The 27,845-nt window shown below is 42.9% G+C and overlaps 2 pseudogenes; both read left to right on the top strand.

Annotated features, from left to right (window-relative positions):
• The first annotated feature begins 18,032 nt into the window (after positions 1-18,032).
• LOC147606719 (glutamate decarboxylase pseudogene) lies at positions 18,033-19,032 on the top strand (annotated as a pseudogene).
• Positions 19,033-26,459: 7,427 nt separating this feature from the next.
• Positions 26,460-27,480, top strand: LOC147606718 (glutamate decarboxylase pseudogene; annotated as a pseudogene).
• Positions 27,481-27,845: the final 365 nt, after the last annotated feature.

Genomic DNA, 27,845 nt, shown 5'->3' with positions numbered 1-27,845 from the left:
ATAATACCAATCTTTATGTTTTGAAGATCTTAAATCTACAGGATGGAGGAGAAAAATGTATAAGCTTAAAATTTTAAAAAAACAGGAGGGTTATAATAATATACCACAAAAGTAACAGGAGGTATGCATAAAATAGGGAAAAAGAGGTTACAGAGGGGTTTTAAAATATGCCTTTGAACGCACGTGATACACGTGATTTTTTAAGGTGGACCCCCCGAGCCTTGGACTAAGGTGTCTAATGCACATATTCAATTAATTTCTAATACATATTGGAAAACTCATTTTAAACTTCTGTTTCAAGGGAATTCATCTTAAATAAAAGGGATAAATTTGTATCCAAAAATATCTCAAAACTATATTACCTCTCTCTAGAATATTTTCTCTCTCTAGACCAAAAACAAGAGAAAACAATGTTTTCTTACATTTTGAAATAGGGGATGATTACAGAGGACTAAAAGGAGAACTTACACATCTTTTAGGGGATGAGGAGGAACCTTACAAGTGGGGTCCTCCAAAAGCTCACCTGTACTACGAAAGCTTTGTGTTATGCTCCAATGGCACTGAAATAGGCTTACAGCCTATCATACCATACTTGGACAACATGTCCAAGCCATACTGCTTCTGCAATAGCAAAATGCCATAATCTCACCACCTCTATGCCATAAGTCTGCGCATAGCCCTTGGCAACCAATCTTTCCTTTTACTTGCTCACTGAACCATTAGCATTATGCTTGACTTTATACACCCACTTACATCCAATTGCCTTCTTTTCCTTAGGCAAAGGCACTAACTCCCATGTTGCATTTGCATCCAATGCTTCCATCTCCTCATCCATGGCATCTTCCCATTTCTTATTTCCAATTGCCTGCTCAAAGCAAGTGGGCTCAACCTCCTGTATTGCTTTTACCATGTAAGCAAAATAGTGGGCTGTATATCCATCATATCTCAACCTGTCAACAGGGTATCTAACCCTTGTAGACCTGCGTACATCTGGATCATGGCCAGGTGTCCTCAAAATAGCCTTGGTTCTCCTTACACTAGGAGTAACCACAAATGGAATGCCAAGATCCTCATCATCAAGGCTCTGCTTAGAGCCACTAGAGTCACCATCCACATATGAGTGACCTGCTGACAGATCAAGCACAAAAGGTTGATCTACCTTTTCCTTCCCTTTCCGTGATACATGTGTACTTGCATCATTGCTTAACCTGCTTGACCATGGGCTAGCATTGGATCCACTGCTCGAGGACTCCCCAGGTCCACTCAGCACCTGTGAGATTGCTGCTCTACATGTGGTGCAACATTAGCACTTCTTACATCTGCATCTTCTATTTCCGAGTCACTACCGGTGCATACCAACTACTCATCTGATCGAAGACAACATCTCTGCTTTACTGGTATCTCACGAGTGGTAGGGTTATAGCATCTATAACCTTTTTGCTCCATAGCATAACCAATGAAGATGCATTTCTCCGCCTTTGGATCCAACTTTGTTCTCACTACATATGCAATACACCCAAACACTTTCAAGTGAGACACATCCGATCTTATGCCTGTAAACTTTTGTTCATCATCAAGAGTGATACCATGAACAACTGGAGTGAGTGTCCTGTTCACAGCAGTTGCTACTGCTTCTGCCCAAAAGTAATGTGGCATATTCTTTTCATCCATCAAGGCACGTGCCACTTCTGCAATGTGCCTGTTTTTCCTTTCTGCAACACCATTTTGTTGCGGAGTGTACCTACACATAAACTACCTCTTGATTCACTGCTTTCTCAAGAAATCGTTGAACTCATTGGAGAAATAGTCTCCCCCACCATTTAATCTTAGGCATTTTATTTGTATGCCTTTTTCCTTCTCGACCAAGGTTTTAAATCTCTGAAAGTGAGCAAACACCTCACTTTTCTCCTTCATGAAATAAACCCACACTTTCCTAGTGTGGTCATCAATGAATGTAACATAGTACCAGCAACCTGCAATTGTTGTGAGGTCTGGGTTGGTCCCCATACACATTTGAATGTATGACATCCAATGGCCTTGCACTGACATGCTTTTCATGTGGGAAAGCATGTTTGGTCTACTTACCAAGTTGGCATGCTTCATATACCTTTTGCATATCGTCAACCTAAACTTTAGCAAACCTGCAACAATATTTTGGTCCTACATAGACTTCAGTCACTATATATTCACATGACCAATGCGCTTGTGCCATATGTCAATATCTGCAATGATACCTGTTCCATGCGCAAACATGGCTGCCTTTATTCTCAGGCATGTTCACATCCAAAGTAAACATCCTGCCATTTTCATTACCCTTTGCAACCAAGCGACACTTGTTTTTGAAGTCTTCCACAAAACATCCTTGAGGATTAAACCTCACTTGCAGACCCTGCTCAACCATCTATCCAACAGAAACCAGGTTCTTTGTAATATTTAGAACATGAAGTACATCAGCCAAGTACTTCATTTAGAACATGAAGTACATCAGCTAAGTACTTCATTTTGCCATCCTGCATAGACAATGAAGTACATCAACCAAGTACTTCATTTTGCCATCTTGCATAGACAATGGCATTTTACCAACATGCGCAATGGGATGCATAGTATCATCACCTATTTCTACATAACCTAGCTTTTCCATTTTTTGCATATCTCTAAACCACTCAGCATGACTAGTCATGTGGTTAGAGGCGCCACAATCCACATACCATATATCTTGAGATCTTGACACATCCCCTATTATGGAACTGAGCATGTGCTGCATCACAAATAGCTTCTCACTCTTCTGTCATCACCTCCATGTTTGCTAGATAATGCAAGTTGCTTTGCTGCAACTTCCCACTTTTAATGTCATTCTACTTTTTGTAGCAGTTCTTTGCCATGTGTCCTGGTTTGCTAGAGTAATAGCACTCTATGCTATTTGCATTTTGATTTCTTTGGCAACCCCCTCGACCTCTTTGGCTCCCCCCTGCCTCTAGACTGGCCTCTTCCTCTTGTGTATGATTGCTGTTATGAATCATTGGATTGTTGTTGTTCAGAATTCTGATTTCCTTGTTGGCCACCACTTTGGCCGCCGTGACCATGGCCTCTACCTCTGCCTCTAAACGAACTAGAGTAGAAGGCTTGTTCCGATGTATTCTTGCTTTGTGAAGAAGAATCCTCACCTAAAGCCTTTTCTTCTATGATCAGCATAGATATCAAGTCCCAAAAATTGGGAATATTATCCCTAATTTCAATGGAGATCTTGAATGGCTTGTACTCTTTGCCAAGCCCATTCACACAGACACTCACCAAATCATCATCCTCCACGGATACATTGATCGACCCAAGGGATTCAACAATGCCCTTGATCTTTAAGGCATATTCATTGATGGACATGATTTTCTTTTCCACAGTATGCAACTCTTGCTTTAACTGCAACTTCCTTGCCTTTGTGTTATTCTAGAACATCTGAACCAAATTATGCCATGCAACTGCTGGAGTGTTTGCATCCTGTATGTGTTCTATCATAGTGTCTGTGACACGAATTGAAATCCAGTACATGACTTTTCTTGCACCTTGATTCCAATCCTTGAATGCCTTTATATCTGCAGGAGTGGCATTCTCCTCAAATAACTCTGGAGGCTCCTCAATGTCTCCTTCTACATAATCCCAAAATCCTTTACCCATTAGGAAATTGATCATTCTGAACTTCCAGGCATGAAAGTTATTCTTATCCATCTTCTCACTAACAATCTGATTAATTCCGTCAGACATGTTTTCCTACAGAAATTAAATAACCTACAAATAGACAACTTTTGTATGCAACCTGTAATAGAGTAGTATCTCCTATAACTGCTACAAGAGCGGTACTTTAGCACAGCTTGTGTGTCACCAAATGTGACTAGAGTACATGTACATACACCCATTATCAACAATACATTTGCAAACCCTGTCTACACTTCCAAAATGCACTATTGCACTGTAATAACTAGATTTCAAGCACAAAAAGTTCTCTACCAGAACTTCTAGAAAACTACCAAAAATACCCTGCAGAGTGACAAAACAAGGCTCGTAACGTGTCCAATAGGACACTATACTTGCCATGTAGCTCCACTCCTACAAAGACATCTTGCCCCAACTATTGTGTCTTCTTGTCAAATATTTCTTGGAGCTACATGTACATTAGGTTGGTCTGGTATAAATCCTCAGACACTTGGCACTCTTGGGCCTTGGCCACAGTAGCATCTCTCGCTCTGCTGAGAACCTTGTGCCACCTCCTGCTGATGGTAAATACAATCCGTCATCTCAGTTATGAGCTCTCTGGCCATATGTGAGAATCCGAGTGCAAAATTGAGCATGTCTCCGTGGCCACATGAACATGCCCAATAGAGAGTGTTCATGATATTCTGCACTGGGGGAAGAAGGGCATGCCCCTGAAAAGATGCAGGGGAGAAGAGAGCTTGAGCTCTTGCAACACACACACTCACAAAACCTAAAAGAGAACACACAAGGTGAGAGGCTAAAAATCTACTTCTTCTTCACATAACATTCCACACACCATATACAAAGATAAGAGTACACACAATATGAAAAGATACTCAACCAAATACATACTAGGGTTCCCTATAGTGTGAACCCAAATAAATGATCTGGCGCTATAACTATGCCAGTCTCTAGAACGGCTATCACACAGCCTGTCATCCCACTAGCTGCATATCACCCATGATCTCCAAACCATGCCAGTGGTGTAAGTGTGGGGCCTATCCCCCAAGCGGGTCATGAGTGTCCACCGCCCCCCCTCATTAGATGAGCTCGATATCTCAACACTCCCCCTTGATCTCAACTCCATCTCATGTACACCAAGCGAAGCCGTGAATTTGCGGAGCTTCTCTATACCCAATGCTTTGGTGAAGATGTCAGCGACATGATCCTGTGTGCTCACATAAACAGGGTCAACGTCTCCTGCACCAAAACCTTCTCTCTGACAAAATGGTAGTGGACCTCTATATGCTTCGTGCGAGCATGAAAAACTGGGTTCCTGGCCAATTGTATACTACTAATTTTGTCACAGAAAATGACAACTTGTCTATCCACTGATAGACCCAAATCTGCAAGTAGCTTTCTTAACCAAGCTACCTCAGGCTGCTTCTTGCTTGCTCCAAGTCACAACAGAACTCCCCAAAGAAAACATGAAGCCACTAGTAGATCTTCTATCTGAGATACTACCAGCCCAATCAGCATCTGTGTACCCATGTACACATATCTCTGTCCCAGTTTCATAAAATAGTCCAGAATGCAAAGTAGACCTCACATACCTCAGTATGCGTCTTAATGCGTCCAAATGCAGCTTCCGAGGAACTTGCATAAACTGACTCACCAACCCAATAGCATAGCTCAAATCTAGCCTGGTGAAGCTTGATCATCATATAGATCAAGCTTCATACTATGCACCTATACATAGTAGGATCCTCCAAAATCTCTCCTGAATCTGCACTCAACTTGCCATTCTGATCCAATGGCACTGAGATAGGCTTACAGCCTGTCATACCATATTTAGACAACATGTCCAAGCCATACTGTCTCTGCAGTAACATGTGGTGACCTAATCACCTCAATGCCGAAGAAATATCTGAGCTCCCCCAGATCCTTCATCTCAAACTTCTATCTAAGCAAGATCTTTACATCAAAGATCTCTGCATCATGGTCCCCCGTAATGATCAAGTCATCTACATAGATGACAACAAGCACAACCCCTCTATCACTGTGTCTCACATACAGCGAGAAATCTGCATTGGCTACATGAAAGCCAATAGTGACAAGATATTCAAAAATCTTGTCAGACCATGCTCTTGGTGCTTGTTTTAAGTCATACAAGGCTTTCTTCAACCTGCAAACATACTCGGGGTGACTCACATCCTGATAACCAGGTGGCTGTAACATATACACCTCTTCCTGCAAATCCCCATGCAAGAATGCATTCTTTACATCCATCTGATGTAAAGACCATTGCTTTGACGTAGCCACTGCTATCACAACTCTCACTGTTGCCATCTTGAAAACTGGGCTGAAATTTTCCTTATAATCAATGCCATATGTTTGTGCATATCCTTTGGCTACCAATCTAGCCTTGTACCTGCTTATGCTTCCATCACTGTTATGTTTTACTTTGTACACCCACTTGCATCCAATGGCTTTCTTGCCTTCAGGCAATTGCACTAAATCCCAAGTCTCATTTCCATATAGTGCATCCATCTCCTCATCCATAGCTTTCTCCCAACACACATTTCCAATAGCCTCATCAATGCATTTGGGCTCTACAACCTGCACAAATTTTGCCATGTATGCATAGTGATGTGCCACATAACCATCATAGATAAACCTCTGCACAGGATTTTTCACTCTCCCAGATCTTTGCAGCTTTGCATTCATGGCTTCCATAGCCTTCTTTACACCAGGTGTTCTCATAGCTGGTATCCCAAGATCCTCATCAAGGCTCATCTCTGAGTCACTAGACTTTTTCCATCAACATGAGAATGCCCTGTAGAAATGTCAGGCATACTAAGGGGCTCAACCACTTTCTCTTTGCCTTTATGTGATGTACTAATCACATTTGCAGGACTGGTATTATGATACAGAGCCTGCCACTCCATGGTCTATCAACTAAACCACTAGATGAGGACTCTCTTGGTCCACTCAAAGACTATGATTGCTGACTTGTATTCTGTGCAACCACATTTCCACTCACATCAGCCCCAATAGCTTCTTTTTCAGCAGCATACTAGCTGCTCATCTCATCAAAAACAGCATCCTTGCTTACCCTCAACTCACTTGTAGCAGGGTTATAACACATGTATCACTTTTGCTCAAGGGAATACCCAATAAACACACCTCTTTTAGCTTTTGGATCCAGTTTAGTTCTCAGCTCATCTAGCACATGCACATATGCAATGCATCCAAAGACTTTCAGATGAGACAAATCACGTTTTCTACCAATAAACCTCTCCTTTGGAGTTACATCATGTATGGCTGCAGTTGGAGTCTTGTTCATGATGTAAACTGCTATAGAAATAGCCTCAGCCCAATAGCTATGCGGCATATTCTTCTCTCCCATCAATGCTCGAGCAATCTCAGCAATGTGCCTGTTTTTTCGCTCAACAACTCCATTTTGCTGTGGAGTGTATCTGCATGTAAACTGTCTCTAAATACCATTCTTCTGTAAAAATTCAGAGAACTCATTGGAGAAGTACTCTCCCCCTCCATCTGACCTTAGGCACTTTACATGTTTTCCTATTTTCTTTTCAACCATAACTCTGAAATTCTGAAAATGAGTGAACACCTCACTCTTTTCCTTCATGAAGTATACCCACACTTTCCTTGTTGTGTGGTCATCAATTAATGTCACATAATACGTGCAACCTCCCATAGACATGGTCTTTGTAGGACCCCATACATCTGAATGCACAACATCTAGTGCATTTCTGCTCACATTTTTGTCACGTGGAAATACATGCTTTGTTTGATTTCCAAATTGGCATGCTTCACATATTTTCTGCATACCTTCAACTTTAAACTTTGGCAGCCCTGTCACAATTCCTTTAGTCTGCCATAGACTTCATTCTTTGCACATTCATATGTCCAATTCTTTTATGCCAACTGTTTGTGTCTGTAACACTTCCTGAACTATTTGCAAACATTGCAGCGCACTCACTTCAGGCATGTTTACATTCAATGTAAACATTCTGCCCACTCTGTTTCCTTTTGCAAACCAACCTGCACTTGTCTTTAAAGTCTTCAACATAACAACCATCAGGGTTAAACTGAACCTGCAAACTGTTGAAAGAACGGTAGAGGGGGAGGAGACACACACACAGGAGCAAACCCTAATGTATATTGCAAACCCTAACCATAGAGGGAAGCCATGTCCACTCTCACACAAAGCATAATGCACTAATCCATAATCCACACAACACACAATGAGTTGTGTCCACACTCTACTAACCCTAGCTAATGTCCACACACTATGACCAGCTGGACACGCGGTCATTTATGTCTCACACATGTTCCTACCTAATCTGCCAGCACATAGCATAGCTGGCTCACACTGACATCGAGCTTGAATCTCAACAGCCCCTCTCAAGCTCATGATGTACTGCCGATGAAGATGTAGATGAGCTTGGGATATCAAGACTCTCAACACTCCCCCTCAAGCTCATCCCATGTACTCCCAACATAGTCCGGAAGTACTCAAACTTCTCCCTGCTAAGTGGCTTCGTAAAGATGTCTGCCACCTGCTCATCAGTCTTCACATACTGAAGATCAATTGTACCATCCAGCACCTTCTCTCTGACAAAAAGATAATGGACCTCTATGTGTTTGGTCCTCGCATGAAACACTGGATTCTTTGCCAATTGTATACTGCTCATGTTGTCACAATGAATGACAACTTTGCCACCAATAGGCTCACATAAATCTGCCAAGAGACTCTTTAACCATATAGCCTCACAAGTAGCAATGGCTGCACCTCTGTACTCAGCCTCTGTACTAGATAAAGCAACTGTAGGTTGCTTTTTGCTACTTCAACTCACCACGGCACTTCCAAGTGTAAAAGCATATTCACTAGTAGACCTCCTGTCATATGCGCTACCTGCCCAATCAGCATCTGTGTAGCCATGTATGTCCAAGCTTTTACCACTCTCATAAAATAGACCATAATGTGTTGTGGTCTTCACATATCTCATGATGCGTCTCACTGCATCCAAATGTGGTTTCCTGGGGCTCTGCATAAACTGGCTGACTAGCCCCACAGCATAACTCAAATCCGGGCGTGTGATAGTCATGTATATGAGACTACCAACCATCTTCCTGTACATAGAAGGATCATCCAATTCCTCGCCATAATCAGCCCGCAACTTCACATTTTGCTCCAATGGTGTACTCATAGGCTTACACCCTGTCATGTCATACTTTGCCAACATATCCAATGCATATTGGCGCTGTACTAACCAAGTACCTGCATGATCTTCCACCACTTCAATTCCAAGGAAGTATCTCAACTCACCAAGATCTTTCATGTCAAATTGCCCACTCAAAGCTTTCTTGACATGCATCACATCTGCACCATGATCACCTGTGATAATCAAGTCATCCACATAGATGACGAGTACAACAATCCCATGCTGTGTCTTCTTCACATAGAGTGAAGAATCTGCTGTAGAAGTCTAAAAACCAAGTAAGATAAGATATCTGCTCATCTTATCACTCCAAGCACGTGGTGCTTGCTTTAGACCATACAATGCCTTTTTCAATCTGCATACGTGAGTGGGATATCTAGGGTGTACATACCCTTCTGGCTGTGCCATATAAACCTCTTCTTGTAAGTCACCATTCAGAAATGCATTTTTAACATCCATCTGTTGCATTTCCCAGCCATTAGCTGCAGCCATAGCAATGACTGCTTTCACTGTGCCCATCTTAGCCATTGGACTAAACGTCTCATCATAGTCCAACCCTTGGGTCTGTGCATAACCCTTTGCTACCAATCTGGCTTTATGTCTCTCAATAGAACCATCAGATTTGCACTTCACTTTGTAAACCCATTTACATCCAATAACATTCTTGTCCTTTGGTAATGCAACCAAATCCCATGTATCATTATGGACCAATGCGTCCATCTCAACATCCATTGCTTTCTCCCATACATGCTCTCCAATAGCCTCTGTATAGCATGTAGGTTCCACATGCTTCACCATAGATGTCATGTATGCGTAGTGCATAGCAAAATCTCTATATGTCAATCTGTCAACAGGATATCTGACCCTCTGAGATCTCCGCAATGCATGTGGGTCGCTCTGTACACCTGTAACTCTAGCATGTGGTGGCACATATCTGTCCTGCCTACTAGCACCAGGTGTGCGTAAAACAGGTATGCCAAGCTCCTCATCCAAACTCTCAGAACTAGATGACTCATAACCTGTGATTCCAATTCCTTCCACTTTCTTCTTGCCTTTATCCATAGCACTACTCCCAGTGCTCACACTCTCATGCCTCAAACGTCCTGACCATGGACGTACACTGCTACTCTCAGCTTCTCCTGCTGGCCCCGACATAGTAGTAGAACTAGAACTTGCTTGTGGTGGCAAGTTCACAGGCACATCAGCCTCAAGTGACTCAATGACTCCCTCATATTTTGCTTTGTACCAACTAGCAAGCTCATCAAACACCACATCTCGTGAGATGACTACTTGTCTAGTTTGAGGGTTATAACATTTGTATGCCTTTCGATCCTGTGCATATCCAACAAATACACATTTCTCTGCTTTAGGATCCAACTTCCTTCTTCTTTTATCAGGCACATGTACATAAGCTATGCATCCAAAAACTTTAAGATGTCCAATGTCTGGCCTGTAACCTGTAAGAGCCGCATCTCTGGCGTGCTTCCATGAATGGCTGCTGTAGGTGTTTTGTTCAGTATATACACTGCACTAGCACATGCTTCTGCCCAATAGTAATCTCGCATGCTCTTTTCATTAAGCATTGCCCTTGCCACTTCACATATGACTCTATTCTTTCTCTCAGCCACACCATTCTGCTGAGGTGTATACCTGCAAGTCAACTGTCTTCTTATTCCATGCTTCCTCAAGAAATGCTCAAAAGCCTTTGAGGTGTATTCACCACCTCCATCTGTCCTCAAACATTTAATCCAACATCCATATTGCTTTTCTGCAAAAGCTTTGAAATCCATGAACTTTTCCAACACTTCACTCTTCTCTCTGAGAAAGTATATCCATGTCATCCTGCTGAAATCATCTATAAATGTAACATAGTATAAACTACCTTTGATAGATGGGCTGTGCAGGACCCCATACATCACTATGTACGATCTCAAGTGGCCTGTTACTCATATTTCCTTCTCTAGGAAACCTCAACCTTGCCTGCTTTCCAAACTGACAGGCTTCACACACATGCATATGTCCATCATATTTGAATCTAGGCAATCCATTGACAATGCCTCTTGTTTGCATGTTCTTTAATCTCTGTATATTGACATGTCCAATCCTCTTGTGCCACATATCAATGTCGTGTACCACATTCCTGCTCTTTGAGAACATGGCTGATTTTAGCTCAGGAATTCCAGCATCATCCATCTTAAACAATCTGCCTTCTTTCTTGCCTTTAGCAATCACTCTACATCCATGTTTGAAATCTTCAACGAAGCATCCATGCTCGTTGAAACGAACCTGTAATCCCTGTTCCACCATTTGACCAACTGAGGCCAATCTCTTTGTTATTGAAGGCACATACAGCACATCTGACATAGACTTTGTCTGACCATTGTGCATGACCAATGGTACACTTTCAACATGTGTAATGACATGCTGGGTATCATCACCTGTTTCCACATAGCCTTTTACATCCATAGGCTTCATATGCTCAAACCATTCACCATGACATGTCATATGGTTTGATGCTCCTGAGTCCATATACCATGTGTCATCATTCTCAGCATTTGTCGTCATAGAACCCACAACATGCTTCATAGCAAACAAATGATTTGCAGTGCCATCATTACTGCTTGATGCATAGTTTCCACCATGTTGTGCATAATTTCCTCCATAATGACCACCACGCTGTGATCTTCCCCCTCTCAAATCATTCTGTTTGCAGAAACAATCTCTCGCCATATGACCATATTTGCCACAATAATGGCATTCAACATCTTGCATAGAATTTTGTGGGCCTTGCCAACGTCCTCTTCCACGGGGGTTACCTCTGCCTCTTTGAGGGGTATATCCACGACCACCTCGAGCACCATATGAAGGCTGAAAATTCTGTTGTGGAGGCCTAACCTGCCATCCACGACCATTACCACCACGTCCTCGTGATGCAAATCTCCCCCTGCCTCTAAAACCTCTCTGCGAGTAGAAAGCCTGATTTCTGCCATCATCATGGCTAGTAGATGCATCCAAAAATGAATCATTGAGCTTGATTTCCTCAACCAACAAGAGTGAAACCAACTCATCGAAGTCCGGTAAACGTGTACTCCTCACTGAGATAGATGTATCAAAAGATTTGTATTCCTTGCCAAGACCACGCAAGGTAATATCCACCAAATCATCATCAGGCATGGGGGCATTTATTGTGGCCAATGCATCTGCAAACTTCTTGATTTCTTGCACATAATCATGTATGCTCCTTTTATTCCTTTTCACATTATGTATCTGCTGTCGCAACTGAGACTTGCGAGCACTCGTATCTGTATCAAACATCTTGACCAAAGTATCCCATGCATCTTTGGGATTCTCAGCATCCTGTATGTGTATGAGCATAGCATCAGAAATACATATAGACAAATAATGCAGCACTTTGAATGCTCTCTCTGACCATTGCTTATGAGCAATAAGCTGCTGCTGTGTAGGTTGCCGAGGTAGCTCAGGCTCTGGCTCAGCACCAGTAATAAGCTTCCAAAATCCTTTTCCTTTCAAGAAACTCTTTATCCTGTACTTCCATGCCTGGAAGTTCTTCCTATCCAGCTTCTCACCAACAATCTGAACTGGATTATCCGACATGTTGCTCACAATGCATACACCTTCCGCACACTTCAAACCTGTAAATGAGCCTTTCTCAGCTCAACCACACTCCAATGAATGTTCCAGATACTTCAAGATAGCCAACAAACTCCAAATTTGATGTAGAAAATCAACCTGTAATCATCCAAGATGAACTGGCTCACGCAGTCCGAGATACCCTGAATTGACACGCCTTCCAAGGCTCCAAATCACAACGTAATGGTGCAATCAAGTATGGGCAACTTGCAATTGACACCCAATCAACCTCAATGTTGAGTATCAACACTATCTAATGTGTGTACATATCAATTTTTGAAAACCCCTTTCTCTGTTTTTGGAAAAACCAAAAAAACCAGTAGACAATTTGCTCTAATTCCTTCAATATTTGTCCAAATTGAGAAACCAGGCATTCATTAGCTTAGCATTAGTGTCCATCAATTCCATGTAAGAGGAGTTTGTCCAATTGTAAAAGACCAAAGATTAATTGCTCAATTAAAATGACCCTGTTTCTCTGCAACCAATGGATAGCCTGTTTTAATCAGCTCATTCCCAGCTCAATTAAGCATCATTGACCAAAAAAATCACATAGCCCTCTTCTCCAAAGTTTAAATCATCCAATTTCTAAATCAAACTTGAAATATATCAACCAACCAAGGAGAATCGGATCTCCTCGTAGGCAAAATGGATAAAATCTGCTCTGTTTCTCTGTATATTCAGCGCCGCCTGCTGTAGTGAGCTTTGGGAAGAGTTGTAATGCTATTTGATGATGTAATCAATTCCCTAACACTCCTAGGTAAGTGTGTGACCCATCAATGCTTTGATTTTTACCAAATACATGCTCCAATTTCATCAATTTTTGGCTTCCTTTTCTCTGTTTTGTGAGAGCTCAAAAACCAGAGATTTTCACACTTTGAAATGCATTCAAATTGCTCCAAAATTTGGTCAAGGCTTGCACATGGGTTGCCAATACATCCCTCTTTGTCAAATACATATGTCTTTTGCCACAATCACTTGTATTTCCACCATACATCAATGCTTTCAAGCTTTAATGGAAAGCTTCCAAAAAACCAGAATTTTGCTTTGCTTTGATTTGCTCTAAATTGCTTTGTTTTTGCCTGTATCACCTGCAATCTGCTCAAGGATGTTTAGAAGACCTTACCCGGTTAGGACAAGCTTTTAGATCTGATAGTATTTGGTGTGCTCCAAGCTTCACTCACTCACTCATAAACCCTAATAAACAGCACAAGGCTCTGATACCATGTTGAAAGAACGGTAGAGGGGGAGGAGACACACACACAGGAGCAAACCCTAATGTATATTGCAAACCCTAACCATAGAGGGAAGCCACGTCCACTCTCACACAAAGCATAATGCACTAATCCATAATCCACACAACACACAATGAGTTGTGTCCACACTCTACTAACCCTAGCTAATGTCCACACACTATGACCAGCTGGACACGTGGTCATTTATGTCTCACACATGTTCCTACCTAATCTGCCAGCACATAGCATAGCTGGCTCACACTGACATCGAGCTTGAATCTCAACACAAACCCTGCTCAATCATCTGGCCAACTGAAACCAGATTCTTTGTTATGTTTGGAACATGAAATACATCTGCAAGGAAGTTCACTTTGCCATCCTGCATAGACAATGGCACATCTCCAACATGGGCGATTGGATGAGCAGTGTCATCCCCTGTTTCCACAAAACCTGGTCTTTCAAGGTTTTTCATCTCCTTGAACCACTCTCCATGACTTGTCATGTGGTTTGAAGCACCTGAATCAACGTACTATACATCATCCTTATATGCTACATTTTCAGACATGGCATTAACGACATGTTGCATAACAAACAACCTTTCATTATCTTCATTGTTTCTGGTCGAGGATGCATAGTTGTTTTGTTGCAATTTACCATTTTGCATGCCAGCTTGCTTCTTATAACAATCTGCCTGCATATGTCCAAGATTACTACAATAAAAGCATCCACGTGTATCATTATACTGTCTTTGCCAATTTCCATGACCTCTTTGACTCCCCCTTCCTCTGAATTGGCCTCTTTCACCTGCGTATTGTTGTTGTAAATTCTGGGACTGTTGTTGCTGCTGCTGGCCATACTTCTGATTACCTATTCGGCCACCTCCTTGGCCGCGTCCACGGCCTCCTCTACCTCATCATCTTCCTAAACTTGTGTAGAAGTCCTGTTGCTCTGAACTGTTTTTGTTTTGTGAAGACTGTTGGTCTTCATCCAAGCTCTTCTCTTCTATAATCAACATAGACACCAAATATGTGAAATTGGGAATGTTTTCCCGAGTCTGAATAGACATCTTGAATGTGTTGTATTATGGTGAGAGACCACGTAGATAGACTTCCACCTCATCATCTTACTGAAACACCAATAGATGCAAGAAATTCCACAATACCCTTGATCTTCAATGCATAGTCATTCACAGACATACTCTTTTTCTAGTTCATTCTTCAACTATATCTTTCGTGCCTTGGTATTCGTTTCATAGAGTTTTACGAAGGTGTCCCATGCCTCCTTGGGGGACTTGGCATCCTGTATGTGCCCAATCATGGTGTCTTTTATACTAATAGAGAGCCAATACATAACTTTTTTGGCTCCTTGGTTCCAATCCTTGAACTCTTTCACATCTGTAGTATTCGGATTGATCTCCGGTATCTCCGCTGCCTCTTCATGCTCACCTTCTATGTAGTCCTAGTAACCCTTTCCCATCAGGAAATTTGTCAACCTGAACCTCCAAGCATGGAAGTTGTTCTTGTCAAGCTTCTTAGCAAAAAATTAGTTTATGCCATCATTTGACATCTTGCCAGACACACAAATTTACCAGAAATAGCACTTTGGTTTGTCCTACACAATCTGCTGTATTTTCTGTAGCGGTATTGTACTACACTCAAATGTCACAACCAGTGGCCTCAATGTGCATACATACACCCAATGGCAGCTGTTTGCCCTCCTTGCAGCACACACAATGTCTGCACAACCAATATGTCTTCCTGCAGTTCTTAAAATAGAGTCCTGCATAGAATTGATGACTTACCCGTAGTGCTCGAAATTGCTTGCTTTCCGAAAACGGAGGTCGTAATGCGCCCGAAACGCGTTTTCGGCCTGAAAAATTTGTGTTCAATAGGATAGTATAGTTGCCCTATAGCTTTACTCCCGCAAAGAAAGCTCCTCAATCAGAGATCGTTTGCCGGTGCCTCCCATAGAGCTCCCGACAAGGGTGTAGTCACCAACACAAATAGGGAAGAGTAGATGAAGCTCTTACCCTCGTACTGCTTCCTGTGCTTCTCTTGCTTGCAGCTCAGCCCTTAGCATGAACCAGGCTTTTATACCATCAAAAGATGTGGGGGAGAAGAGAGCTTGAGCTCTTGCAAGCACACACACACTCACAAAACCTAAAAGAGAACACACAAGGTGAGAGGCTGAAAATCTACTTCTTCTTCTTCACACAACATTCAACACACCATATACAAAGATAAGAGTACACACAATATGAAAAGGTACTCAACCAAATACATACTAGGGTTCTCTATAGTGTGAACCCAACTAAATGAGCTGGCGCTATAACTATGCGAGTCTCTAGAATGGCTCACACAACCTGTCATCCCACTAGCCGCATATCACCCATGATCTCACCAACCATGCCAGTGGTGTAAGTGTGGGGCCTATCCCTCAGGCGGGTCATCAGTGTTTCCACCGCCTCACTAGATGAGCTCGATATCTCAACAGCCTCTGCAAATGAAGGCATGCTGGGCAAGTAGTCAGGAGCTGATGTCTCAAATAAATTCCTGTGTAAAAAATCTTGCTTCTAGCACTCTTCCTCGTTATCAGCAGCCTTCCTGGTTGCTTCTGCACAGTTGCTAACTCTTATTGTGATGGGTTTGGGCTGGATGACTAAGGGGCCTATTCAGTGATGGAAGGATCTTGGTGTTACCTCTTTGTTGGTGGCTCTTTGTTGGTGGGGAGTTAGGAGGTCGATGAAGGGGGCAGAGAGGTGACTGTTGCATCTGGGCCGCTAGGCTGGATTGCACGGGGCAACTCCTCCCACCCGACCGTGTAATAAAGTACTCGAGTTAGCAATGTAGCAGCGGCCAACTTCCCTTGGGGGTTAGAGTAGACTGCATGTAGCTCCCTAAAGAGATCATTTGCCTAATTGACCATCTGACCTTGGTGAACTTGAGCCAAGGCGGTCAAGATGCATCTGCTAAAGTGGTCAGTCCACTTGGTGGTTGTGAGATCCCTGTCCCCACCGCACAACGAGTTCAGGGGTGCTAGTAGCGGAAGTAGCACTTCTTACACGGGGCAGGGTCCCACACTCGGGGCCTTGCCCCCACACGGATATCCGGACAAGAGACTAATCCATCGGTTCTTCAAAAACCGAACCCGGAAAAACTTCCCTTGCCCAAAAAGCACGGGCCATTCCTCCAGGATAAATTTTTCTCTAACGTAGTCAAAAGCCTTAACTAATTGAACTGATCTGACCAAACGCGTAAGTCCCATAGTAAGATCAGGGACAAGATTGCACTTGGATCATAGAGACCAACACTTTTTTCCTCATTGAGAGGCACAGCCGTTGATTCTTTTCCATAGAATAATTTTTGTCTGGGATTTACTTCATCTATCATACCATAGAAGAATTGAGTTTCAATTTAGGGATCCATCAGTCCAGCCTAACCCCATCCAGTCTTGTGGGTTAGTCAACTGCCCAACCACTGTAGTGATGGGATCCAATTTGGAATTTGGTTAGGTTTTGTTAGGGAAAAAAGTTTCCAAGCCCCCTAGTCAGATATTCATGCAAACTAAAAACTAGTCACACCACTTACACACCCAATAAGAAATTGCCATTTTCGCAGATTCAGCTATCTTTAAAACAATCATTTAATGAAATCATTGTGTCACTGATCATAATCCTCAAAATCTCTAGTTGAATCCTTATTTCCTGTGAGGTCCCTATCCCCACCGCGCAATGAATTCAAGGGTGCTAGCAGTGAAATTAGCACTTCTTGCGCTGTCGTGCCATGGCACGTCTATGGTGTGAAACCATGCATATGAGGCCATTAAATGCAAATCCAGATGCATGGGATTAAGTGCCATGACTTGAGTCATTATATGATGCCTAAGTACATATGTTCATATTGTAAATGAGGTTCAATAAGACGAGCTGAGACTGAGCCAGGTCTCAAAGCCTCTGTACATAAGTGTGGTGTGAATTATGGAGTTTTATGCTTATGGTAGACCTTGTAGTAGGGAACACCCTTCTCAACATGTATGGAAATGTGAGAGCATGTATGATGTAAGGATTGGTTTTGAAAGAATGCCCTTTTGAGATATCGTGTCTTGGAATGCCATGATTTCTGTTCTTACTCGGAATGAGCAAAACAAGGAGGCTCTGGGTTTGTATGATGAGATGCACTGTTGGAGGCTCGGGGTTGGCCTAGGCATTAATAAGGCAATGATGAAGCTAATGGAGGGAAAGGTCTTGGGTGGTGGCTTTCATTTCCACCACCCTGAATTAAGAACAAGGCTGAGAGATGGATACTATGTGATGGATCCTGAGAAGGCAGTCCAACTAGTGAATGAGAACACCATCTATGTGTGCACGATTCTAGGTTCCACATACAATGGGGAGTTTGAAGATGTGAAGCGTTTGAATGATCTGCTTGAGAAAAAGAACAAGGAAACAGGATGGGACACTCCAATTCATGTGGATGCGGCCAGCGGTGGTTTTTTGGTACCATTTTTGTACTCGGAGATAGAGTGGGATTTTAGGTTACCATGTGTGAGGAGCATCGATGTGAGTGGTCACAAGTATGGCCTTGTGTACGCAGGGATTGGGTGGGTAATATGGAAGAGCAAGAAAGACCTGCCAGAGGAGCTCATCTTCCACGTGAACTACCTTGGGGCAGACCAGCTCACCTTCACTCTCAATTTCTCCAAAGGAGCTAGCCAAATCATTGCACAGTACTATCAGCTCATCCGTCTAGGGTTTGAGGGTTACAAGAGTATAATGGACAATTGCCGTTCCAATGCCAAGATGTTGTGTGACGGGATTCTCAAGACTGGGAGGTTTGATATTTTGTCAAAGGAGGTGGGCGTGCCAGTGGTGGCATTCTCTCTCAAGGACAAGAGCAAACATGATGAGTATGAGATTGCAGACAACCTTTGCAGGTATGGTTGGATTGTGCCTGCCTACACTATGGCTCCGACCGGATGCACAGCATGTGAGTCTACTGAGGGTGGTGATCAGAGAGGACTTCAGCTGCACCTTAGCGCAACGCCTAGTGAACGACATCAACAGAGTGCTAGAGTACTTGGATGCTCGGCCCCCCAAGCTGATTGAGTCTGTGGTGGCAGCTACCTTAGCAAAGGAACAACCAAGCTCAAGCCAAGCTCTCATCCATGGCGGGTACCACAAAGCAGCCACAGCAGAGCCACCGAATCGAGCAGCATAACCAGGGGCAGCAGCGCAGACGCAAGGTGGCGGCTTGCGTGGCATGAGAAAGAGTTTTTTTTTTTTAAAGGAAATTTCTGATTAATAAGCTAAAACAAAGGAGGCGCAGTGTATTCGAATCGGGGGAAATTCGAAATTTTAGCTGCAAAAGGCGAAGGAGCCCGATTCTCTTGCGGGAAAGAAAAGGGGAAAAACCAGAAAACGCAGATAGGAATGGGGATATGCAGAAACGGGGGGGAAGGAGAGAACCAGAGCTGAATCGAACTAGAAACTCAGAAATTGTGAGGAGCGCTACTGTTTAGGGCATCCTGGGGCTCGAATTAAAGAGAAAATAAAGCTCTATCCAACGTCATGTTCTTCAAAATTCTCACAGTATAGAAGTGAAATGAAATGAGAACCTTTGTGAATGCTGAAATTGGCGCATACTGAAGCGAAGCAGAATATGGGGAAAAAGAAATTCATGAGTTCACTTCTTTTTTTTACTCTGAGATAAGTATTTTGTTTATTTTGTTACTTACGATTTCAAAAAAATTGTATAGACTATATATGGTTTTGGAGAACCATGGAATAGAAAAGCACTAGATTTCGGATTGTTAGACGGAGTTTTTTTTTTAAAATCACATGAATATGATGTACATATGCCACGTGTCATCTTTTGCCTTGTGAGTTGTTGGAATCTGAAAGCAGGTTTTCATGAGATCAAGAGACATCTTGAAATGATGGAGTTGGCAATATAAGATTTAAGTGATGTGAATGGTCACATGTATATGGAAATCTTTTGTAAATTGTGTTATGTCTACATGTGATATGTTTAAGGCACTTGGAAAAGACAGGAGATCTATGCTTGGAACTGGTCATGCTCATGATACACAATTTATGTGCAATCATCAAGCTGAATTTGGGGAATGATTGAAGTGAATTGGCACATGTATATGTCATCAAAAATGGAGATGTCTTACGCTCCTTGAAGAGTTATGTGTTTGTGTTTTCTTGGTGGGATTTGAAGCTACTCTCACAGCCAGAAGTCTCGCACTTTCCCAGCGACACCGCCCACGTCACGACAAGTTTTTTGGTGAACCCGATGTGAAACTGCTGGGGTGAGAGTGTGGTGAAATATACAGGGAAGCTATGGTTGAGAATCCTGAGGGACAGGGGGTTCATTTTGACCCCGGGGTTATGCAAATGTTTCAGATGTTTACTATGTATATGCAACAGCAGCAGCAAGCTGCTGAGAGGGGGCAAATTTCCACGACTAAAGCACTGCAGTCAATTGTGAAAAAGGTGGATCAATTTGATGGTAAGGACATCACAAAGTACCTACGCAATTACACAAAGGAAATGGAACTCAACAGTGTGACTGAGGAGGATATGGTTCGAAGCTTTGAGCTGGTATGTGTTCCTGAAATAAGAGAGCGCATAAGAGGATTACAGGCAGCACATGGTGGCAGAAATTGGGAGGAGTTCAAGCTTGATTTGAAGGATGAATATTTCATGGAGGATTCCGAGCGGGTGACCAAACGAACTTTCTTGGAATGGGTCACAAAACCCAAAATGGGAATTTTTGCCACAGAGTTGCTAAGAGAGTTTGAGAAGCGCTATGCCCAGCTGTCAAGGATAGAGTGAACAACCTTGGACAGGGAAAAAACAGAGCTTTTCTTACAAGCAGCTGGGAAAGATCTCCAAGAAAAACTAGAAATTCTCCTTGAGGATAAGGATACAGAGCAAGGGCTAAAGAATGATTGGAATGATGTCGAGGATGCGGTCACCATGCTAGCAAAGCGACAGCGAAGGAGGGATAAAATGGTGATGAGCTCGGCAACTCCTATAACTGTTGTTAACCCTGAGAATCTACCAAAACCAGCTGCTGCAATCCCAAAGGTAGAAGGGCTGATGGACGAGCTTATTAAGGGCATGCGAGACCTAAAATTGAAGATGTCCAGGATTGAAGAAAAAGGGATACCATTAGGGCAGGCTTCTATGAAAAGGCCTCAAAGCAAAGAAGGGTTTACATTCAGATGTATATGGTGTGATGACCTAGAACATGCAAAGAAAGACTGTGCTAGCTATAAGGAAGCCCTTAGAAATCAACTTGTGTTTTTCAAAGATGGGAAAATCCACCTTACAGAGACTGGTCTTCCATTAAGCACAAACTTTGGGAAAGGAGGGATGAAAAAGCTGGTTGAGGATATGGCTGCTAGCCATGCCATCTCTATGGTTGAGGTAGCAACCTATGGGTTAAAGGCTGGTCAATCAACGCAGGAATCTGAGAATGGTGAAGATTATGAGAATGAAGATTTTTGGCCATCAACAATGGAGCTAATTGCATCAAAGAAGGTGTCTAAACAGGCTTTGCATGAGGCAGGTGACTGTATACATCTTGAGACTGGCCGAGAAGAGCCTGTGGATTCTTTATCTGTTCATGCCTACATTGCAAAATGCCAGAATAATGAGGCACGGGTAGAGAAAAAGCGTAAGAGGGAAAATGAGGAAGGTGGGCCATCAAAAAGGGTCACCCCTGGTAGTGAAAAGAAGGATCCTGGGCCATCACATATGCCTCCACTGCATAGCAGACCTCCACAGGAAGTATCAATGGAAGAAGTGCCAGCAAAAATGAAGCATGAGAAGGAGAAGGGTAAAGGGAAAAGTCCACTCTACAAGCTTCAATCTGATATTGAAGCCGCAACAACAGATCTCAAAAAGGTGCTTGAAGAGAGGATTCTAAACAGTAGGGTGGAATTTACACTAGGGGAAGTCTTGGGAATTGCAAAGAAAGAATTCCATGATGAGATAATTGATATTATACGGAGGAAAAGGCAGTCCATAATTGAATCTATTCAATCACAAGGGGAGACAAGCACTTCCAAGACTCATGGAGTACAGATACAGCAAAAGGAAGAGAGAGAGAATGTAGTGGAATGTAATCACTCTGTTGAAGGGGCACGACAAGTGCGCTTTGTGGAAGAGGATGATGAAAAAGAAGTTCTTACAAAGAGTCATTACTCTAGGAGCCATTGGGCAAGGGCCACCACTGAAACCCTTGTCAAGATAGGTGACTTGGAAGAGCCGTATGTCACTCTAATCGATCATGGGCTTGAAATAAATCTTATGGCTAAAAATCTCTACAACAAATGTAAGTGGCCAATGGATGTAGATCATGGGTGGATGATTAAAGCAGCTAATAACTCATTTGGAGAGCTCTATGCAGACTGTCCAAATGTAAGGGTAACTATAGGGGATGTGAAAGATGATCAGAACTTCTTTGTTCAGGAGATGTCATCGTATCCCCTCATCCTTGGGCAACCCTACATTACAGCTGTGAGGATGGAAACAAAGGTTTTGGATGATGGCTCGGCATATGCAAGAATAAGGAGTAAAGATGGCAAGAAAGCTGTTCAGTTTTTGACAGTTTGCATTAACCATGAAAGGAACCGTGAGTCTCTTCGAGCACAGTCACTCCCAAAGATAAACAGAGAATTCATGAATTACAGGGAGATGAGGGATTTTGGCCAGGTGCCATTGTAAAGCGGGATTCCAATGGTACAAGGGAAAATGAGTTCTCGTAGGACTCAATCAATGTAAATAACTTTTCAGCAAATTTTCAGGGATTTTCTAGCTATGGGTCACTGGTCTTTGTAAAAAGCAAGGATTTGAAGCGTGGCATGCGTCGACATGTACAAAATGAACAAAAAAGTTTTGAGCAATGTGGTCTTTTGGAGAAGAATGAGTTTATTTCAGGGGTGCTTGATGAGGTGTCATTTGTGGATACTATGGGTGTGCTTTTTGCTATGGAAAGAGCATGCTTACAGGGTGGAAATGAGATGATAGAGGTGTCATCTATGGGGATGTATGATATAATCCGGGAATTTGAGGGGATGGAATGTAAAAACATGAATTGTGAGATGGATGCTCATGTTGATACAAAGTATAAAACGGTTGCAAAGAAGGTGAAACCAGTTGCCTTGCCCTTGCCACCAGGAAGCAACGAGAAAATAGATGAAGCCTCTATGCAACCGAATCTCAGAAATCTGAAGAAAATTGGGCATAAGTTTACACAGGAAACCCTAAAAGAGCTGAAGATTGGTGAAAAGGATTTTCTGTTGCCAGTTGAAAGGGAATGCTTTGAGGAGATGCTTGTTAAACATGGGATAGCCTTTGCTTTTCAGCCGCATGAGATAGGCTGTGTTGATCCAAGTGTAACAGCGCCAATGGTGATCTTCACTGTTCCACATGTGCCCTGGAACCTGCGGCGGCGGCCGATTCCAGTACCAAAGGCTTTCTTGCCCAAGCTGATGGAATTACTAAAAGAAAAGATCAGGATGGGAATTTTGGAGCCATCATGCGCTCCATACTCCAACAGATGGTTTACCGTGCCAAAGAAAAATGGAACATTGCGCTTCATTCAAGACATGCAATATGTAACAAGGTCACAATCAGGAATGTGGGAGCAGGTCCGATTGTGGACGAGTTTGCAGAAGCATTTGCAGGGAAAGCTATATACTCTATGGGTGATCTGTATTCGGGATATGATTAGTTTCAGCTGGATATACAAAGCAAGGACTTGACCACAATGAAAACCCCTTTGGGATTGGTAAGGATGTGTACCTTACCACAGGGAGCCACCAACTCAGTGGCGCATATGATGAATGGAATGAATAAAGTCTTGCGAGACTTCATACCACAAATAACTATGCCTTTTCTGGATGATGTGCCAATAAAAGGCTGTGATGAGAAAGATAAAGATGGGGATTTGGATTCGAGGGGGTGCCGCAAGTTTGTGGGAAATCATATAAAAGATTGTGATATGATTCTATCCAGGCTTGAAGAGGTGAATCTTACTTTGTCTGGATCAAAATCAGCGTTTGGGGTTGGTGAAGTGCTAATCGTGGGGCATCTTTGTAGTACTAATGGATGCCGATCTTGTCCAACCAAGATAGATGCAATACAAAGAATGAAAGAGATATGCATTAATGTTACAGAGCTGAGGAGATTTCTTAGTGCATGTGTCTTTTATGTTATATGGATCCCACATTATGCACATGTAGCAGATCCTCTTTATCAACTTTTGAGGAAAAATAAAAAATTTTTGTGGAGTGATGAGGATGATCACAGGTATGTAATCAGATTTGGAGCAAAGGTATTAAGCATTCGTCAGCGAAAATATCCGCAGATCAAGAGGGAGTTATGGGGAATAGTCACTGCTCTAAAATGTGAAAAAGTATCTTATTGGGGCATCTGTACTTGTGGAAACTGATTGCTTGCCACTCCTTGGGATGATTGCAAGCTGCACCACTCCAGATATCGCTATGCTTAGGTGGATTGCCTATATCAAGTCACTAAATCCTGAGTTTGAGCATATTGCAGGAAAAGATAACCCAGTTGCAGATATGATATCAAGAGCCAGGTATGAAGATGAAGAAGGGATGATTAGTGACATTGATGATGTAGGTACAAAGTTCTATACTACTGCATATGCAAAAGGGCACCATACTTGCTTATCAAATGCACTTGAGTCTTTTACTGAGGAAATGTATGAAGGAGATTGGTTGCTTATTGGTCAATACTTGAGTACTTTGATAAGACAGGAAAATTGGTCTGACTCAGAATTTAAGAGGATCCGCAGAAAAGCATATGGGTATTTTCTAAAGGATGGGTACCTGTGGAAGCATCCTAAGCAGAGGAATGCTATGCCACAGAGAGTCATATGTGATAAAGAGACTCAAGGGAAGCTCATGAAAGAATTCCATGAGAGTCTCTGGGCTAGACATCGAAGTGTGTGGGCCACCTTTACCAAAATAAAGGAAAGATATTGGTGGAAAGGAATGTACAAGGATATTTCCCAATATGTGGAAACATGCATGGTATGTCAAATGTACTCAAATGTGCGACATCGTGATGGCTTGCAACCAACCTACCCACCTGCCATGCACTACAAATGGGTAGTGGATCTAGTTACAATGCCTTTGGGAATTTGGCAGATGCAGTACATAGCACTTGCAAGAGAAGATTTGACAAATCAGGTAGAAGGGCGTGCTCTTAGAACAAAGAGTACGGAAACAGTATGCAAATTTCTCTTGGAAGATGTGATTTGCCGGTATGGTTGTGTTGGGAAAATAACAGCTGATAGCGGTGAGCTAGATGTTGAAGAAGCAAGGGAATTCTTCTCTAGAATTGGCATCAAACTTTCCCTAACATGTGCTTACAACCCTGAGGGCAATGGTAAAAGTGAGCGAGGACATCCTCCAATCATTAAAGCTTTGGCTAAGGCATGCAAAGAAAGAATGCGAGAGTGGCCAAGGCTGCTACCATATGCTTTGTGGGCTGACCGTACAACTCATAGCTGAGTGACAGGATACATGCCTGCAGAATTAATGTATGGTCAGAAGCCAATAATGCCAGTTGAAGAAGTAGTTCCAACTTGGAATGTATTACCCTGGGTGGAAGGATTGAACAGGGAAGACCTCCTTGCATTGCGAATAAGGCAGCTGGAGAGGAGGCCTGAAGATGTAGAGCTTGCTAAAGCTCGTTTGAAAGATGCAAGGTTGAAAAATAAAGAAAGATTTGATAGAAGACACAAACTCCGGCCAAAACCTATTGAAGAAGGTGATTGGGTCCTAATGTATGATAGTAGCCTTGACAACCAGTTCACTGTTCAAAGAAAGTTTGCAAAAAGATGGTTTGGCCCTTACATTGTCAAGCATGTGCATGGAAATGCCACGTATACCCTGTGTGAGCTTGATGGAACAAAGATAAAGAATCTTGTAGCAGGCAAAAGGATCAAGATGTTTAAAAGAAGGCATGACAGTGATCCTTTTGATTCACAGGAGACTCAGGATGAGAGGCTTGACAGTGATAGTATGGATATGGTTGAAGAGGAAGAGGATGATCTTCCTGGTAATGTAGAAGATGAAGACAACATCCAGATATATGTGGATCTTGATGATGATTTGGCACATACCAGAGGATGTGCAGGTTTAGAGGGGGTGGATGTCGTGCCATGGCACGTCTATGGTGTGAAACCATGCATATGAGGCCATTAAATGCAAATCCAGATGCATGGGATTAAGTGCCATGACTTGAGTCATTATATGATGCCTAAGTACATATGCTCATATTGTAAATGAGGTTCAATAAGACGAGCTGAGACTGAGCCATGTCTCAAAGCCTATGTACATAAGTGTGGTGTGAATTATGGAGTTTTATGCTTATGGTAGACCTTGTAGTAGGGAACACCCTTCTCAACATGTATGGAAATGTGAGAGCATGTATGATGTAAGGATTGGTTTTGAAAGAATGCCCTTTTGAGATATCGTGTCTTGGAATGCCATGATTTCTGTTCTTACTCGGAATGAGCAAAACAAGGAGGCTCTGGGTTTGTATGATGAGATGCACTGTTGGAGGCTCGGGGTTGGCCTGGGCATTAATAAGGCAATGATGAAGCTAATGGAGGGAAAGGTATTGGGTGGTGGCTTTCATTTCCACCACCCAGAATTAAGAACAAGGCTAAGAGATGGATACTATGTGATGGATCCTGAGAAGGCAGTCCAGCTAGTGAATGAGAACACCATCTGTGTGTGCACGATTCTAGGTTCCACATACAATGGGGAGTTTGAAGATGTGAAGCGTTTGAATGATCTGCTTGAGAAAAAGAACAAGGAAACAGGATGGGACACTCCAATTCATGTGGATGCGGCCAGCGGTGGTTTTGTGGTACCATTTTTGTACCCGGAGATAGAGTGGGATTTTAGGTTACCATGTGTGAGGAGCATCGATGTGAGTGGTCACAAGTATGGCCTCGTGTACGCAGGGATTGGGTGGGTAATATGGAAGAGCAAGAAAGACCTGCTAGAGGAGCTCATCTTCCACATGAACTACCTTGGGCCAGACGAGCTCATCTTCCACGTGAACTACCTTGGGGCAGACCAGCTCACCTTCACTCTCAATTTCTCCAAAGGAGCTAGCCAAATCATTGCAGAGTACTATCAGCTCATCCGTCTAGGGTTTGAGGGTTACAAGAGTATAATGGACAATTGCCGTTCCAATGCCAAGATGTTGTGTGACGGGATTCTCAAGATTGGGAGGTTTGATATTTTGTCAAAGGAGGTGGGCGTGCCAGTGGTGGCATTCTCTCTCGAACACGATGAGTATGAGATTGCAGACAACCTTCGCAGGTATGGTTGGATTGTGGCTGCCTACACTATGGCTCCGGGATGCACAGCATGTGAGTCTACTGAGGGTGGTGATCAGAGAGGACTTCAGCTGCACCTTAGTGCAACGCCTAGTGAACGACATCAACAGAGTGCTAGAGTACTTGGATGCTCGGCCCCCCAAGCTGATTGAGTCTGTGGCAGCTACCTTAGCAAAGGAACAACCAAGCTCAAGCCAAGCTCTCATCCATGGCGGGTACCACAAAGCAGCCACCACAGCACAGCCACCGAATCGGGCAGCATAACCAGGGGCAGCAGTGCAGACGCAAGGTGGCGGCTTGCGTGGCATGCAAAAGAGTTTTTTTTTTAAAAAAAGAAAATTTCCGATTAATAAGCTAAAAAAAAGGAGGCGCAGTGTATTCGAATCGGGGGAAATTCGAAATTTTAGCTGCAAAAGGCGTAGGAGCCCGATTCTCTTGCGGGAAAGAAAAGGGGAAAAACCAGAAAACGCAGATAGGAAAGGGGATATGCAGAAACGGGGGGGAAGGAGAGAACCAGAGCTGAATCGAACCAGAAACTCAGAAATTGTGAGGAGCGCTACTGTTTAGGGCATCCTGGGGCTCGAATTAAAGAGAAATTAAAGCTCTATCCAACGTCATGTTCTTCAAAA

The sequence above is a fragment of the Cibotium barometz genome, chromosome 57 (assembly GCF_041138505.1).
Source record: "Cibotium barometz isolate CiBa-2024 chromosome 57, ASM4113850v1, whole genome shotgun sequence".
Lineage (NCBI taxonomy): Eukaryota > Viridiplantae > Streptophyta > Polypodiopsida > Cyatheales > Cibotiaceae > Cibotium > Cibotium barometz.
This window is presented reverse-complemented; position numbering and strand designations above follow the sequence as displayed.